At 37.8% G+C, this 12,561-nt stretch overlaps 1 protein-coding gene across 1 annotated transcript in view; it reads left to right on the top strand.

The window, feature by feature from the left end:
• Positions 1–12,561, top strand: part of spen (spen family transcriptional repressor) — a 37,527-nt gene that overhangs the window by 10,916 nt on the left and 14,050 nt on the right. The window lies entirely within an intron of this gene.

The raw sequence follows: 12,561 nt of genomic DNA on the forward strand, positions 1-12,561 counted from the left end.
ATTCACCACTGACACTGCAATTTAAGGCTAGACTTAATCTATGTCCAGGAAACCTGCCCTTAATGATCAGACAAAGACATCAGGGTGTTTTTGATTTCTTGCCCTGGTACTGTTTACTAGGACACTGTGCACTGTGAAACTGAACTTCGTATCAGTACCAGAACTCCTGGTATTGTGACAATCCTACTCTCTTGTGATAAGAAACAGAGCCTCATTACACACTTGTTTTTTTGTACTATACAGTACTGTTTTATTTGTATACAATATTTGTTACATAGTGACATATTACTTTTGTTATTTTCAGTGTTTTTTTCTTAGTTTGATATTTTTTAAAAATGACTACTCTAATCTACTCTAATCTAAATAGGAGGCAGATTCCTGTATTACAAATATAATTATTACTGCCACCACAGCCCTAATATTTATTTGTTTCTGTTGATACAATTATGGTTGGTGTAGGGTGGAACTGAGTGTTTGGACTGCCTTGGATTTACTTAATTCCCAATATTTAATTTAAATTTTTTCCCAAACCAAATATGATTCAATATTTGTTTATTTCAATAGATTTGATATGGGAATAAACGTGAATGAAATATTGAGAATAATGGGAATTAAAAATAAAAAATATTTAAAAAAACAGCACAATACTACAGCTCCTAGAAAAACACAAAAGATAGTCCACAAGGAGCCAACATAGATTTGGATATTGTACATACACTATGTCCAAATGTTTGTGGACACCCCTTATAAAAAATGCATTCAGAATAAAATTCAGTATAAACCCCGCCAGCCCCCCCATGATCAGGAATTCTGTTGCTCCATCAGATACTTTTGGGATAAGTTAAGGAGTTGGGCATGAGGTGATCCTGACCTCACTAACACTGTCCATCAAATGCTCGCAGCAATGCTCCAAAATGTGGGAGAAGCCTTCCCTGGAGAGTTAGGAGAGAACGTTACTCCACTAAAAGCAGGGTAAACTCTTTTCAATACCCTTGACTTCAGAAGAAACAGTGAATGACCAGATGTCCCGATACTTTTGTCCACTTAAGACAGGTACACCAAGATGCACTTAAGACTGTGTAGATGACTGACAGTATGACATGAGGGAGATTAGCCTGCTGAAATAAATAGCTAAATGAATAGCGCAGTTGTCTAGGTGAAAGGATGTACTTTAGAAGATATGGCACTGATCCGATACCTGGTACAAAAAAAAATCTTAGATTGAATATTAGAGAAAATAATAATCGGATCTAATAATAAATATGGTCTGAAAAACAGCAAAGAACTGCATGCATCGATGCAAAATGCAAAAAATGTGAAGTAGGTCACATGATAACATCAATAACCACATGGTAATGTCACGTGAAGACAGTGGGTTTAGGGGCTATACACACAGGGCTGTACTGTAGGGTAGTTATGCTTGCATTTCGGATTGAAAAGTAGATTGGAGGAAAACCAACGTTGGCACGTACATGCATTGTTATCGCTGCTAAACCAGTGTGGGTTAGCGTCTAGTTGAAGCGTTGAAGCAACAGATTTAGCATCACACCTAGAATTGTAGGGTAGACCAGTTATATTCTGGGACCTTATGGTTCACTATGTAACTGCTGCCCCCAAATGAGTTGTTGGCTAAATTGAAGTAAAACTTCACATTAAAACTCAGTTTCAGATGCACTTGTATTGGTCACCCATCAGCCACAATTTTGACACGTTCGACTGTTTCTCTGCACACACTGTTAGCCTCCCTTCACCCTGTTATTCTATGGTCAGGACCCCAAAGGACCACCGCAGAGCAGGTGTATTATTTGGGTGGTGGGTCATTCTCATTACTGCAGTGACACTGATGTGGTGGTGGTTGTGTTAGTGTGAGCATGTGTGTTGTGATGCTACGAGTGGATCAGGCACAGCGGTGCTATTATAACCATGTCCAAATGTTTGTGGACACCCCTTTTAATGAATGCATTCAGCTGCTAATGAATGCTTTAAAGGTGCATCCATTGGTGACACAGATGTGCAAATGCACACACACACACACACACACACAGCTCGTCGAGTCCCTGAAGAGAAGTATTGCCAGTAGAATAGGACTCTCTGGAGCAGATAAACATGAACCTATTGACACCATGCCTAATGCCAGGTGTGGCTTAGAGGGGTATAAAGCCCCCCAGAATTGATCTGTGTAAATTGTTTCTAATATAATCTTCATGAAAATAGTATTTTTTACTTCTTTTCGTTTTATTTCTACACAAATAGCTTAATATGTTCATTATGCCTCTATCCTTATCTACCCTGTTAGAGGTAAAGTCTGAGGTAAACTGAGGTTCCACTGTTAGAGAAACTGGGCAGCTAAATTAAGCATTTGTTTATAGTAAGGCTGTTCCCTGTAAATGCATTTTTACTAAATTTGGCAGCCCATCATAACCATGATATTTAGCCTCCTGTTTTTCCCTCTGCACCTAGCCGGCTAATGGGGTTTAATATTGATTAATGTTTCCAATCAGTTCAATAAAATTCATTTGGTTTGTCAGTTGAGGTAGGAAGACTTTTAGTAGTCTGAGAATCATGTGTCCAAATGTAATTGATTATCTGATTGGAAACATTACAATTTTATAAATAAACTGTATCTTAAACACAATAAAGAGCGAATAACTGAAAATATCTGCACAGTTTAAAAGGTGAAATGGGGATGCTGATTTCAGATGAGTGGTAAAAATGTTGCAAGTTTTCAGTTACTTTCATTTGATTATAATTAACTATAATAAACAAAGGAATACTAAAACAGAAGTAATACAAATCATCTTAAACGACACGATACCCAAGTAAAAATACAGTAACAGACAGTAGGTGTTAATCACATGTTCAGTATATCAGAGCTCAGAACAGTATGTATTTTCACAGCACAAACATTGAACAATATTGTTCTCACATTGTCAGCACCCATAAAAAGAGTGCTCTCCAAACTACAGAATCCCAATTAAGATCCTTATACACTTTTTACCAGAATTTAATTACAAACTGTACAGATTATAAATTCTCATAGCATAAAAGTGGAAAACTAAATGTAATTATTTGTTACTTTTTAGTTTTTACTCTTTAAAACAAATGTTAACAGATATGTTGTATGATTTTGCAGATGAGGCCAGCAGCATAACCAACAGGGCATAAACCATTGCAATGTACAAACTTTGACAAACTTTTCATTCCACCTTAAATGGGGTAATGTACAAAAAATATTTAGAAAATGGGTGTATTTTTATTGAGGGTGTATTTTTATTGAGATACACAACCATTACACTGGGTGTAAATACCCAGTGTAATGGTTGTGTATCTCAATAAAAATACACCCATTTTCTAAATATTTTCTGTACATTGCAAATTTCAGTATTCATGGATGTTAAAAGAATTTAAACTTCTGCTTCTTCTGCTCATGTAGTTTGTTTTTCAACAAAGCAATAATCAAGACTGGGATTTGGTATCGGTTGTTGTTAGTAACAAGCTGAACTTCTTGCAAGTGAATGTTTAAGAGGTGCTTTGATGGTGGTTATAAGAAACAAAAAACGAAAACAGTTAGTAAAGTGTTGATACTAACAGTTAGATAGTTAGTTAGATAGCCTTGTACTGAACACTAAATGTGGGTTTGGCTACAGTCGTAGCATTTTGGCACAGGTAGACCATGATATCATTAGATTCTTCTAAGACACTGCTAAGAAACCAGGAGCTTCGAGCAGAAGAAGCACAAGCTGCTCCAAGTGGTAACAAATATCAGGTAGTTTCTGCCAGTTAATGTTTCCCATAGCTAAATGTAATTTGGTGAAATTAAAACCAATTCCTTTACCAGAAGCAGTGTACTTTTTTACCTTTTTACCGTCTGTTGTTTGTGGGCATTTTCAGGAAACCTTTAGCAGTGATTGATTGAACGGCTAAGATAGCAGCAGCGAAAACACCACTAAATCAATCTGTACATTTGTTTAGCTACTGATAACCTCTACACATCCTACCGGTTGCTGTTGGTTGTTTTACGCTGGCTCATTCCCTTACCTTTAGACCTTGGTCACATTCTTATATCATAGACCATCATGACCGATCATTTTAGGGACTTCAGGATGTTCCTTTAGACAGTAGAGTTACATAGTTGGATAAATGGACAAAAAAGTAGTCAAATAGATTGTGGTCATGTAGATTATTTGGATTCTGAATTGTTCTCTGAACAGTGACATGCAAAAGTTTGGGCACTCTATCTCTAACAGTAACATATCTGTTTCTGTAGACAGGTAAGTAAAAGATGACCTGATTTTTACAAGTTAAAAATACAGCATTTCTTTAATGTTTTGGAAAAGGGTCTGAAGCGGAGGTTTGGACACCCTGCATGGTCAGTATTTAGTAACTCTCCCTTTGGAACACCTCTGGTCCTGTAAGATTCTTGGTCTCTCTGGTTTGCACTACTCCTTTGAGGTCTATCCGCAGATTTTCAATGATTCTTAGGTTGAGGGACTGTGTTGGCTTTCTGCTTGCACCTCTAAAAGTAGTCCATTGTGGTTTTGAGGTGTGTGGAAGATCATTATCCCGCTGTAGAACCGTCAGCTTAATAAATGCTCAGGAGTAAATTTGACAATGATTTTGAACAAGCCATAGCCATAAGAAGCTAATTAGAGTCTGAGATCTTATCTGATAGTGCTCAGATCTTATGGGGTGCCCAAACTTTTGCATGGTGCCTCTTTCTTTTTTTACTCTAAAATGGTACAAAATAAAAATAATACACTAATCTTGCTTCAGGTGGTGAAAAGAATGTTTCACCTTTAACTTTAAGCCTTTTGGAGGTCAGATCGTCTTCTACATCTTCTTCTGACCAGGGTGGTTGCCCAAACTTTTGCATTACACTGTATAAGGCATTGATTGAATAATATCAAATCTGTTTTGATACACCAGTAAAGGTTTGACTGTAATCTAAGGATGCTACAATTCTTATACTGGAATATTAGTTAATTATTTAGTTACATTTCTTGGTCCAGCTTGGTGAAAGCCCAATGTTAGAAGACTGTTTTGAATGGTTGTCTGACCTTAATGGTCTTTGGAATATTTTTTAAAACAATGGACTTCGTTGTACTGTTGTCCAAATTGTCCATTGTAAATATATAAGTCCTAATTGCTGTTGTAACAGCACCTGTTACACATATCAGCATTAAACAAATATTAATATGTATATTGTGACAACTTCACTTGTACCACTGTATGTAGATTCTCCAGTGTCTAGATTTGTTAATGGCTTTGCCACAGACTGAAATCCTCAGCTAAATCGTATGTGACCATGTGCGCCTTAAGTGTTTTTAGCCTGAGCAAGTTACACATAGCCATTGTAACACCCCCCCCCCCCCTAGTTTCAGTTGTAGAAGTGGTGTATGGTTCGTTGTTATGGTTTTAAAGTCTTCTGGCAGGAAATCAGTCTCACACTTATCACATCACATCTCTCACACCCTTTCTAGACACTAACTGTGTGATATGTTGCACTTTTTTATTTTTTCGAATTTCTAATTTTTACCCTTTTTTTCTCCACTTTCGATGGCCAGTTGCCTAACCCATATTCTCCCCCATCACATGCAATTCTCCCGACACAGGGTGATAGGGTAAAGGCCGACACAAGCCTCCTTCATCACATACACAGCCAGCTAGTCAGCGTCTCTTTTTCTGAACTGCTGCTGATGCAACCGGGCAACCAACTCGCTAGGAGGAAAGAGCCGTGTACCCGGCTCTGACCCCAGTTATGAGGGGAGAAAGCGCCACACTATGAAAAGAACAAGGCCAATTGGGATTCAAAATAGTGATCCTCGGGTCATAGTGGCAGCGCCTTATTCTGCTGGACCTCTCGGGGACCATATTGCATTTTTTAGTGGCAGTCTTTTTTTTTAAATCAATTTTGATCTTATGATGGACTTTTATTTACGATTAAATATTAATCATAATAACATATTTTGATACCATATTGATATTAAAAAAATTGCAGTACACTGGTGTCGGGGGCATCTGTGAGATATGGAGATTATGTGGGGGTTAGGTAATTGGCAGTCCAATTTAGGGAGAAAATGGGTGAAAATCTGACAAAATATATGCTTTTTTTTGCAAATTTACATTCAAATTTACCAGTTAGTATATATGTTTTTTGTGTATCCGTCCTTTGAAATCCACACAGTCTACACAGCATTGATGAATAACACTAATGAGTCATTTAACGTTCATTTACTTAAGGTTTCAAAAATCACTAGAAAATATGGCTGTGCACATTTTACCTGTGAATACAGTCAAGTCAAAGCCAAGAGGTTTTTATTGTCATTTCAGCTTTGTTTAAGTACACAGTGGAATGAAATGACGTTTTTTCCAGAACAGGGGTGCAACATGGAACAAAACAAGAGCAAAACAATGAAGTACAAGACAGACTGCAGAGTGCAACGTGCAGATGTAGGTGACAACATTAACTAGAAAGACAATACAGTAAAAACCATAAATATGACTCATTTCTGAGTAGATAAAGTGTGTATATGGTGCATAGATATTTAACATGCTATGACATTATATGCAGGCAGCTTATAACACACATGAAACACAGCAGGTACTGAGGTAGAAGTGTAACATATATAAATATGATGCAGACAGTAGTGCTATGAGTAGTGGTGGTGGTGGGGGGGGGGGTCAGTTCAGTCTCTGTGAGTTTAAAAGTCTGACTGCTTGTGGGACAAAGCTATTGCAGAGCTGTGCAGTGACAGCACGGATGCTCCTGTACCTTCTGCCAGATGGCAGCAGTGAAAAAAAGTCCATGTGAGGGATGAGTGGGGTTCTTCACAATGCTGATGGCCTTACGGGTGCAGCGTGTGGTGTGAATGTCTGTGACAGAGAGTCCATGTCTGTGGGAGAGAGACCCCTATGATCATCTCAGCTGTCCTCACTATTTGCTGTAGGGTCTTGCGGTCTGAGGCATTGCAATTCCCAAACCAGGCGATGATGCAGCTGCTCAGGATGCTCCCCACAGTCCCCCCTGTAGAACATTGCAATTCTGCAAATTTCAATTCATGTTTGGAAACTTCATGGAACTGCATGAACGTCTCTTTTGGCATTGGAATCTGATGCTTTGGGCAGCGCCTGGTTAAGTTTTACTTTTTATTACTGTTTATTTGCATAATTAAAAAATAACACATCAAATTTGTGCCCTAAAACATGCATATGTTTTTTTCCTGTAATATTTTACTCTTTACAACAAATAATTTTAACACAATAATGTTGGAATATTCCTGTAATATTGCACTATATGACCAAAATCCCAAAATCAAAGGTATTTAAAAAGATTGTGTCCTGCTTCTGTTGGAGTAACTATCTCTACTGTGTCTGGAAGGTTTTCTGCTAGATTTTGGAGAAGCATTGCTGTGAGGATTTGATTACATTTAGCAACAAGAACGTCAGTGAGGTCAGGAGGTTGGATGATCACCACCCCACCTCATCCCAAAAGTATTAGACGTAGCATAATCATTCCAGAGAACACAAGTCCACTGCTCCACAGCTCAAAGCTGGGGGGCTTCATACCCCTCTATTCGACACCTGGCATTAGGCATGGAGCCAATATTATAAATTTTGTTCATTGGAATCTTACCCAAACATCTGTTCATTAAACACTGATGGTAAATGGTAACAATATTCACTAAATATTGATTCAGTGAGTGAATTAAATATAACAGTGTATGACCGTGTTGCTCAAAGGTTAGTTAGATAGGCTACATCCCATTTTAAAATCATTGTGGCTAAAGTCAAACCAATAGCGTTTGTAACAATTTTGGCTTTTTAAATATTACCAGTGAAGTACATGCTGGACTTACAGATAATAAAATAATAATAATACATTTCTGCAGTAAAATATTAAGTAGGCTTATCAGAAACACAGTGGGCTTATTCGGTACCAGGGAGCTATTTTCTTATTTATAAAATTTGCTCTATGTAGCACCACAAATTGAAAAATGCAACTGAAAAAAGGCTTTCCCCCTTCACATGTTGGTCATTGGTTTTTGTATACAGCTGGACTTTGGTAAAAAAAAAATCAGTTTATAGTTGTTGCAGTGTTCCCTCGGTGGAAATCTCATCATTTTCAGGTTCATGCGAACCCTGAGTTCCCCCCAATTATAAATAATGACATTAAATAATAATATAATATAATAAATATGTTCTGAAGAAGCTCATTCTGTCCAGACAACAGCAAAATGCTTTGGAAATGGAAGGGGTTTCTTTAGGGTCATATTTGTAAAATAAGACTATGATTAATTGCACAGAATAATGTGATTAATGGTGAGTGTTTATTATAGTCATTCATCATTTATTCATTTTAATTAGCTAAATCACTTTTAGTGGAATTCAGGTATAATGGCAGTTGTCCGTTCAGATTGAGATTGAGTGCATATGCAGCAGGATTTATCCGGCACTCCAGATGCTTATGATAGAAGATCTTTTGTGAACATGAGGCAAATTGCATGTTTATTTTTGTAGCAAAAGTCTTAAGCCGGTGTATTTTGGTCTGTATTTAATATTGAAGGCCATAATCTGGGATTTTAGAATAGTGTTTTTATTCCTGATACTAAAGGGAAGGAAGTAGAGTGCCCTCCTCGACGCAGAGCTCTAAGTCAAAAACCCTGTCAGGTGTAAGGGAACGGTAGGGTGCCACTAACTGGTCTATTTTCTTGCTGCCCACTTCTGCAATGTGGGTGTGAAGTCCCCCCACCCCCGTGAGATCCAGTTGGAACTGGAAATTTCTAGCCACTGCTGGCTCCCTGCCCACTCCCACAGCCCAGCCTCTGTCAGCAGCGTTTCCGGAAGTGAGAGAGAGAGAGAGAGAGAGAGAGAGAGTGAGAGTGAGATAGAGAGACAGAGAGAGAGAGATGAGGGGTGGAGACAGGGAGCTGGGGGGCAGCACAGATATGCGAAGTGACAAAAGGAAGCCATGTGGATAGCTGCATGTACAGGATAGACCGTTCACTGTTAATAATTCATGCTCAGGAGCAAGGTTTCATTTGGTACAGCGTCAAAGGGGAAACAACGATACTGTCGAAGACAGAAGTTGTGGCTTTGTGTTTTTAATTACAGGAAATTACTGAGGTTCAAAGTGACCCAAGAACCATTTGTCAGAACCATCTGTTATGATGCCAAAAGATTATGATATGAGGTGAATGGCCATTACATTACATAGGCTGCTCTACACCAGATGTTTGTCATACTCTTTTTTTTATTTTGATTTTGTAAGCCACAGGCTAGACGTTTCTCAGAGTTCACTGAGAAAAAAGATTCTCTTATTTAGACTAGCTGTGATTTGGTCATCGAGAGCCCCATACCCTGCGCAATTTTATGTTTTCTCTACTCCTGATACACCTGATCCAACAAATCATCGAATAATAGACCCTTGGAAGGCCGAAGTATGTGTCTTTGAGCTGGGAAATACCAAAATACTATAAACACACACAACATGTCAATGCACATAATATGATATAATATCAATGTATATAATAATGCACATAAGGCTTACTGAACAGCTTTTTTGAGTGACCTGAACTTCCAAATGCCCTCCAGTAGTCTGTTTTACTGTTTATACACTCATGTTTATACAACTCACAAATGGTTCTTTCAGCAATGCCACAAAAGAACCGTATTTGGTTCTGTAAAGACCTATGTTAGTCCAACATCCTGCCCTCACTAATGCTCTTGTCGCTGAATGTAATCCACTCACTCTAGTAAAATAGAATACCGTCCCTGGACAGTAGAGAGAGTTACTCCAATAAAAGCAGGACAAACTTTTTGTCCATATAGTGTATGTGTACACATATGTGACTGCACTGACTGCCCTCGCAAAAGAGTGTACAGGTCTGTGTATTTCAGATAAACATTAAATTGTAAATTGTAGTGTGTTTTGCCACATTTCCATTTTTACAGCCATGCTGTGCTGTGAAATTGTCAATTTCTAAATTACAAAACAAAACAAACCATGGCCACATTAGTAGTACAGCCCCGTCTGAATTTAGTAAAGTAGCTTAGAGCCTCTCTCAACAGACTGTTTTGTCATGCTCAGAGATTCAGAATTTACGAATGGAAGATTCATTTTAAAATCAATATCATATGGAGCAGATTTTAAACCATCATTATGATAATTCCCACCAAACATCTGGGGAACTACTCAGAGAGAAGTTTGTGTAAAGAAGAAATGAGCTTCCTGCAATCCTGCAGAAATTAGTTCTAAATTGAATGGGCATGCTAGACTGGCTTCTTTTGGTCCGTGTCATAAAACCATTTCATGGACCATTTGGAGCCGGAAAGAAACAACTTAAATAAATAGGTTTTTAATTAGAGCTGCACAAAAAGATTGCATCCATATCGGTTTTGGATGGATGTTCAGATTTTACCAGTATTACAAGCCGATATTTTACGGTAAATGTATTTTACACCTAAAGAGCAGAATATTTCGGTGGTGCTGGTCAACTGTGCTATCAATACACTATACGTCCAACTGTAGTCTACACTATATGGACTATATAAAAAGTATTGGGACACCGGCTCATTCATTGTTTCTTCTAAAATCAAGGGTATTAAGAAAGAGTTTATCCTGCTTTCTAGACTGTTTCTACTGTCCAGGGAAGAAGGACTTCTACTAGATTTTGGAGTGCTGCTGTGACAAGAGCATTAGTGAGGTCCGGATGTTGGATGATCACCACCGCACCTCATCCCCAGCTTCCCAACTCACTGATGGGGAGCTTTATACCCGGATAGCCGGCACCTGGCATTAGGCATAGTGCCAATAGGCTTTTGTCCTATTCTTTAGCCAGTACTTCTCTACAGGATCTAGATAAGCTTTTTGTGTGTGTGTGTGTGTGTGTGTGTGTGTGTGTGTTTGCACATCTGTGTCAGCAATGGGTGCAACTTAAAGTAGCTGAATGCATTCACTCGAAGGAGTGTCTATATGTAAACATATATAGTGTATAGATGTCACAGTTTCTACAATAATAAATGCTTATGTTTTGGTATCAGCATCAACAACTTTTCCATACTTAGGACAAAATATATACCAGAAATTGTGTGTATTTGTGACCGTAGCTAGTTCTTGGTTATGTAGCCTTTTAAAAAACAAAGCTGACAAATCAGCGACTGCCAGCAAAAAATAAATACTCCAGCTAACTTCTTATCTTTTTGGTGTGAGATCTGATTGGCTCCTCACGGCGCAAAGTACACAAAATTGTCAAACCTGAAGAGGTCCAAAGTCTGGCTGTGGTGGTCAAAAGTGGACGACCACAATGGCCGATGCCTTAAACGTATGACTTTTTGTAATTACTGTGATCTTGACAAACATGTAGGCTGAAGCAGTCACTACAGCTAGCTCACAAGAAAGCTTATGAATAGTTTCCGTCTTAATTTTTCCCCCCATGTCTAATTCTTACTGTCACAGGTAGTACATAGAGATACGGTATGTTTAGAACTAAGCTCTTAAAGTTCAACAGTGCGTTACATGTGTTATATGACATCCATTGCAACACTATGGTAGATTTTAGTATCTAATCCAAAAACCTTGATTATAATATTAAAAAGTACATGCCAACATTTTATATTTATTTGTGTATTTATTTATTTATACATTCATTACATATTGTTAAAACACATGAGTAATAAAAGTCTGATCAAATGTCATTTCTATGTATAGGGAGGAGGAGGAGAAGGAGGAGGAGGAATTAGGACGTAGTACATCTCCGAATATTAATTTGATTAAACTGATTTTGATATTTAGTCATTTAGTTTCTAACATCTGATCACTAATGGAACCTTGAAAGGCATTTTTTGGCTATTTCATATACCTTCTGACACTGTCCATAGAAGCTCTTATGACCCTTTGCGTCCCACAGTTTGCAAATACATAGATGGTTAAACCAATCATTTTTCTTCACAGAAATCTGTTCGGCATCAAAACCTACTTTAAACACTTTTTAAATCTTTTTTTTTTCTTGACTAAGCTATTTCTTGTGGTATAGTGTTGCAGATGCTTTCATTACATCAATTTCCCACATCTGTGTGAAGCAGTAGCAACCATATGTTATGTGTTTCTGAACAGTTTGCATATAAATCACATTATTGCTTTTTATAGTAGTTTATTTCCTTTGAAATATCCCGTCTTTCATTTCATTTCCTGTCACTACTATTTCTTCTACTTTATTTAGCTCATGAACTGCTTTACTGAAATCACTGACAGTCGTCATGGAGTAGTTTTTTTAAAAACTGGGGTGCAAAGACCTCATGTAGGGTCTTATTTTTCCCTGTTCAGTTTGGGGATCTTTTCTATGTAGCTTTGCTAATAGTGCCACCCAGAGGTGAAAAGGTGCATTACATTATTTAAGGCATGGATTTCTTCATTATTATCTATTAACTGGCAGATGAAGTTCGTCCTAGTTAAAGCTCAATTAATCATTTCTCGTTCTGATTGACACCTTTGCTATGATTTCACCTGGTCAACTGAGGCATAAAAAGTGCTTGATTTCGAGAGACAGGTGCACTTCATGCCTG

The sequence above is a fragment of the Salminus brasiliensis genome, chromosome 14 (genome assembly GCF_030463535.1).
Source record: "Salminus brasiliensis chromosome 14, fSalBra1.hap2, whole genome shotgun sequence".
Lineage (NCBI taxonomy): Eukaryota > Metazoa > Chordata > Actinopteri > Characiformes > Bryconidae > Salminus > Salminus brasiliensis.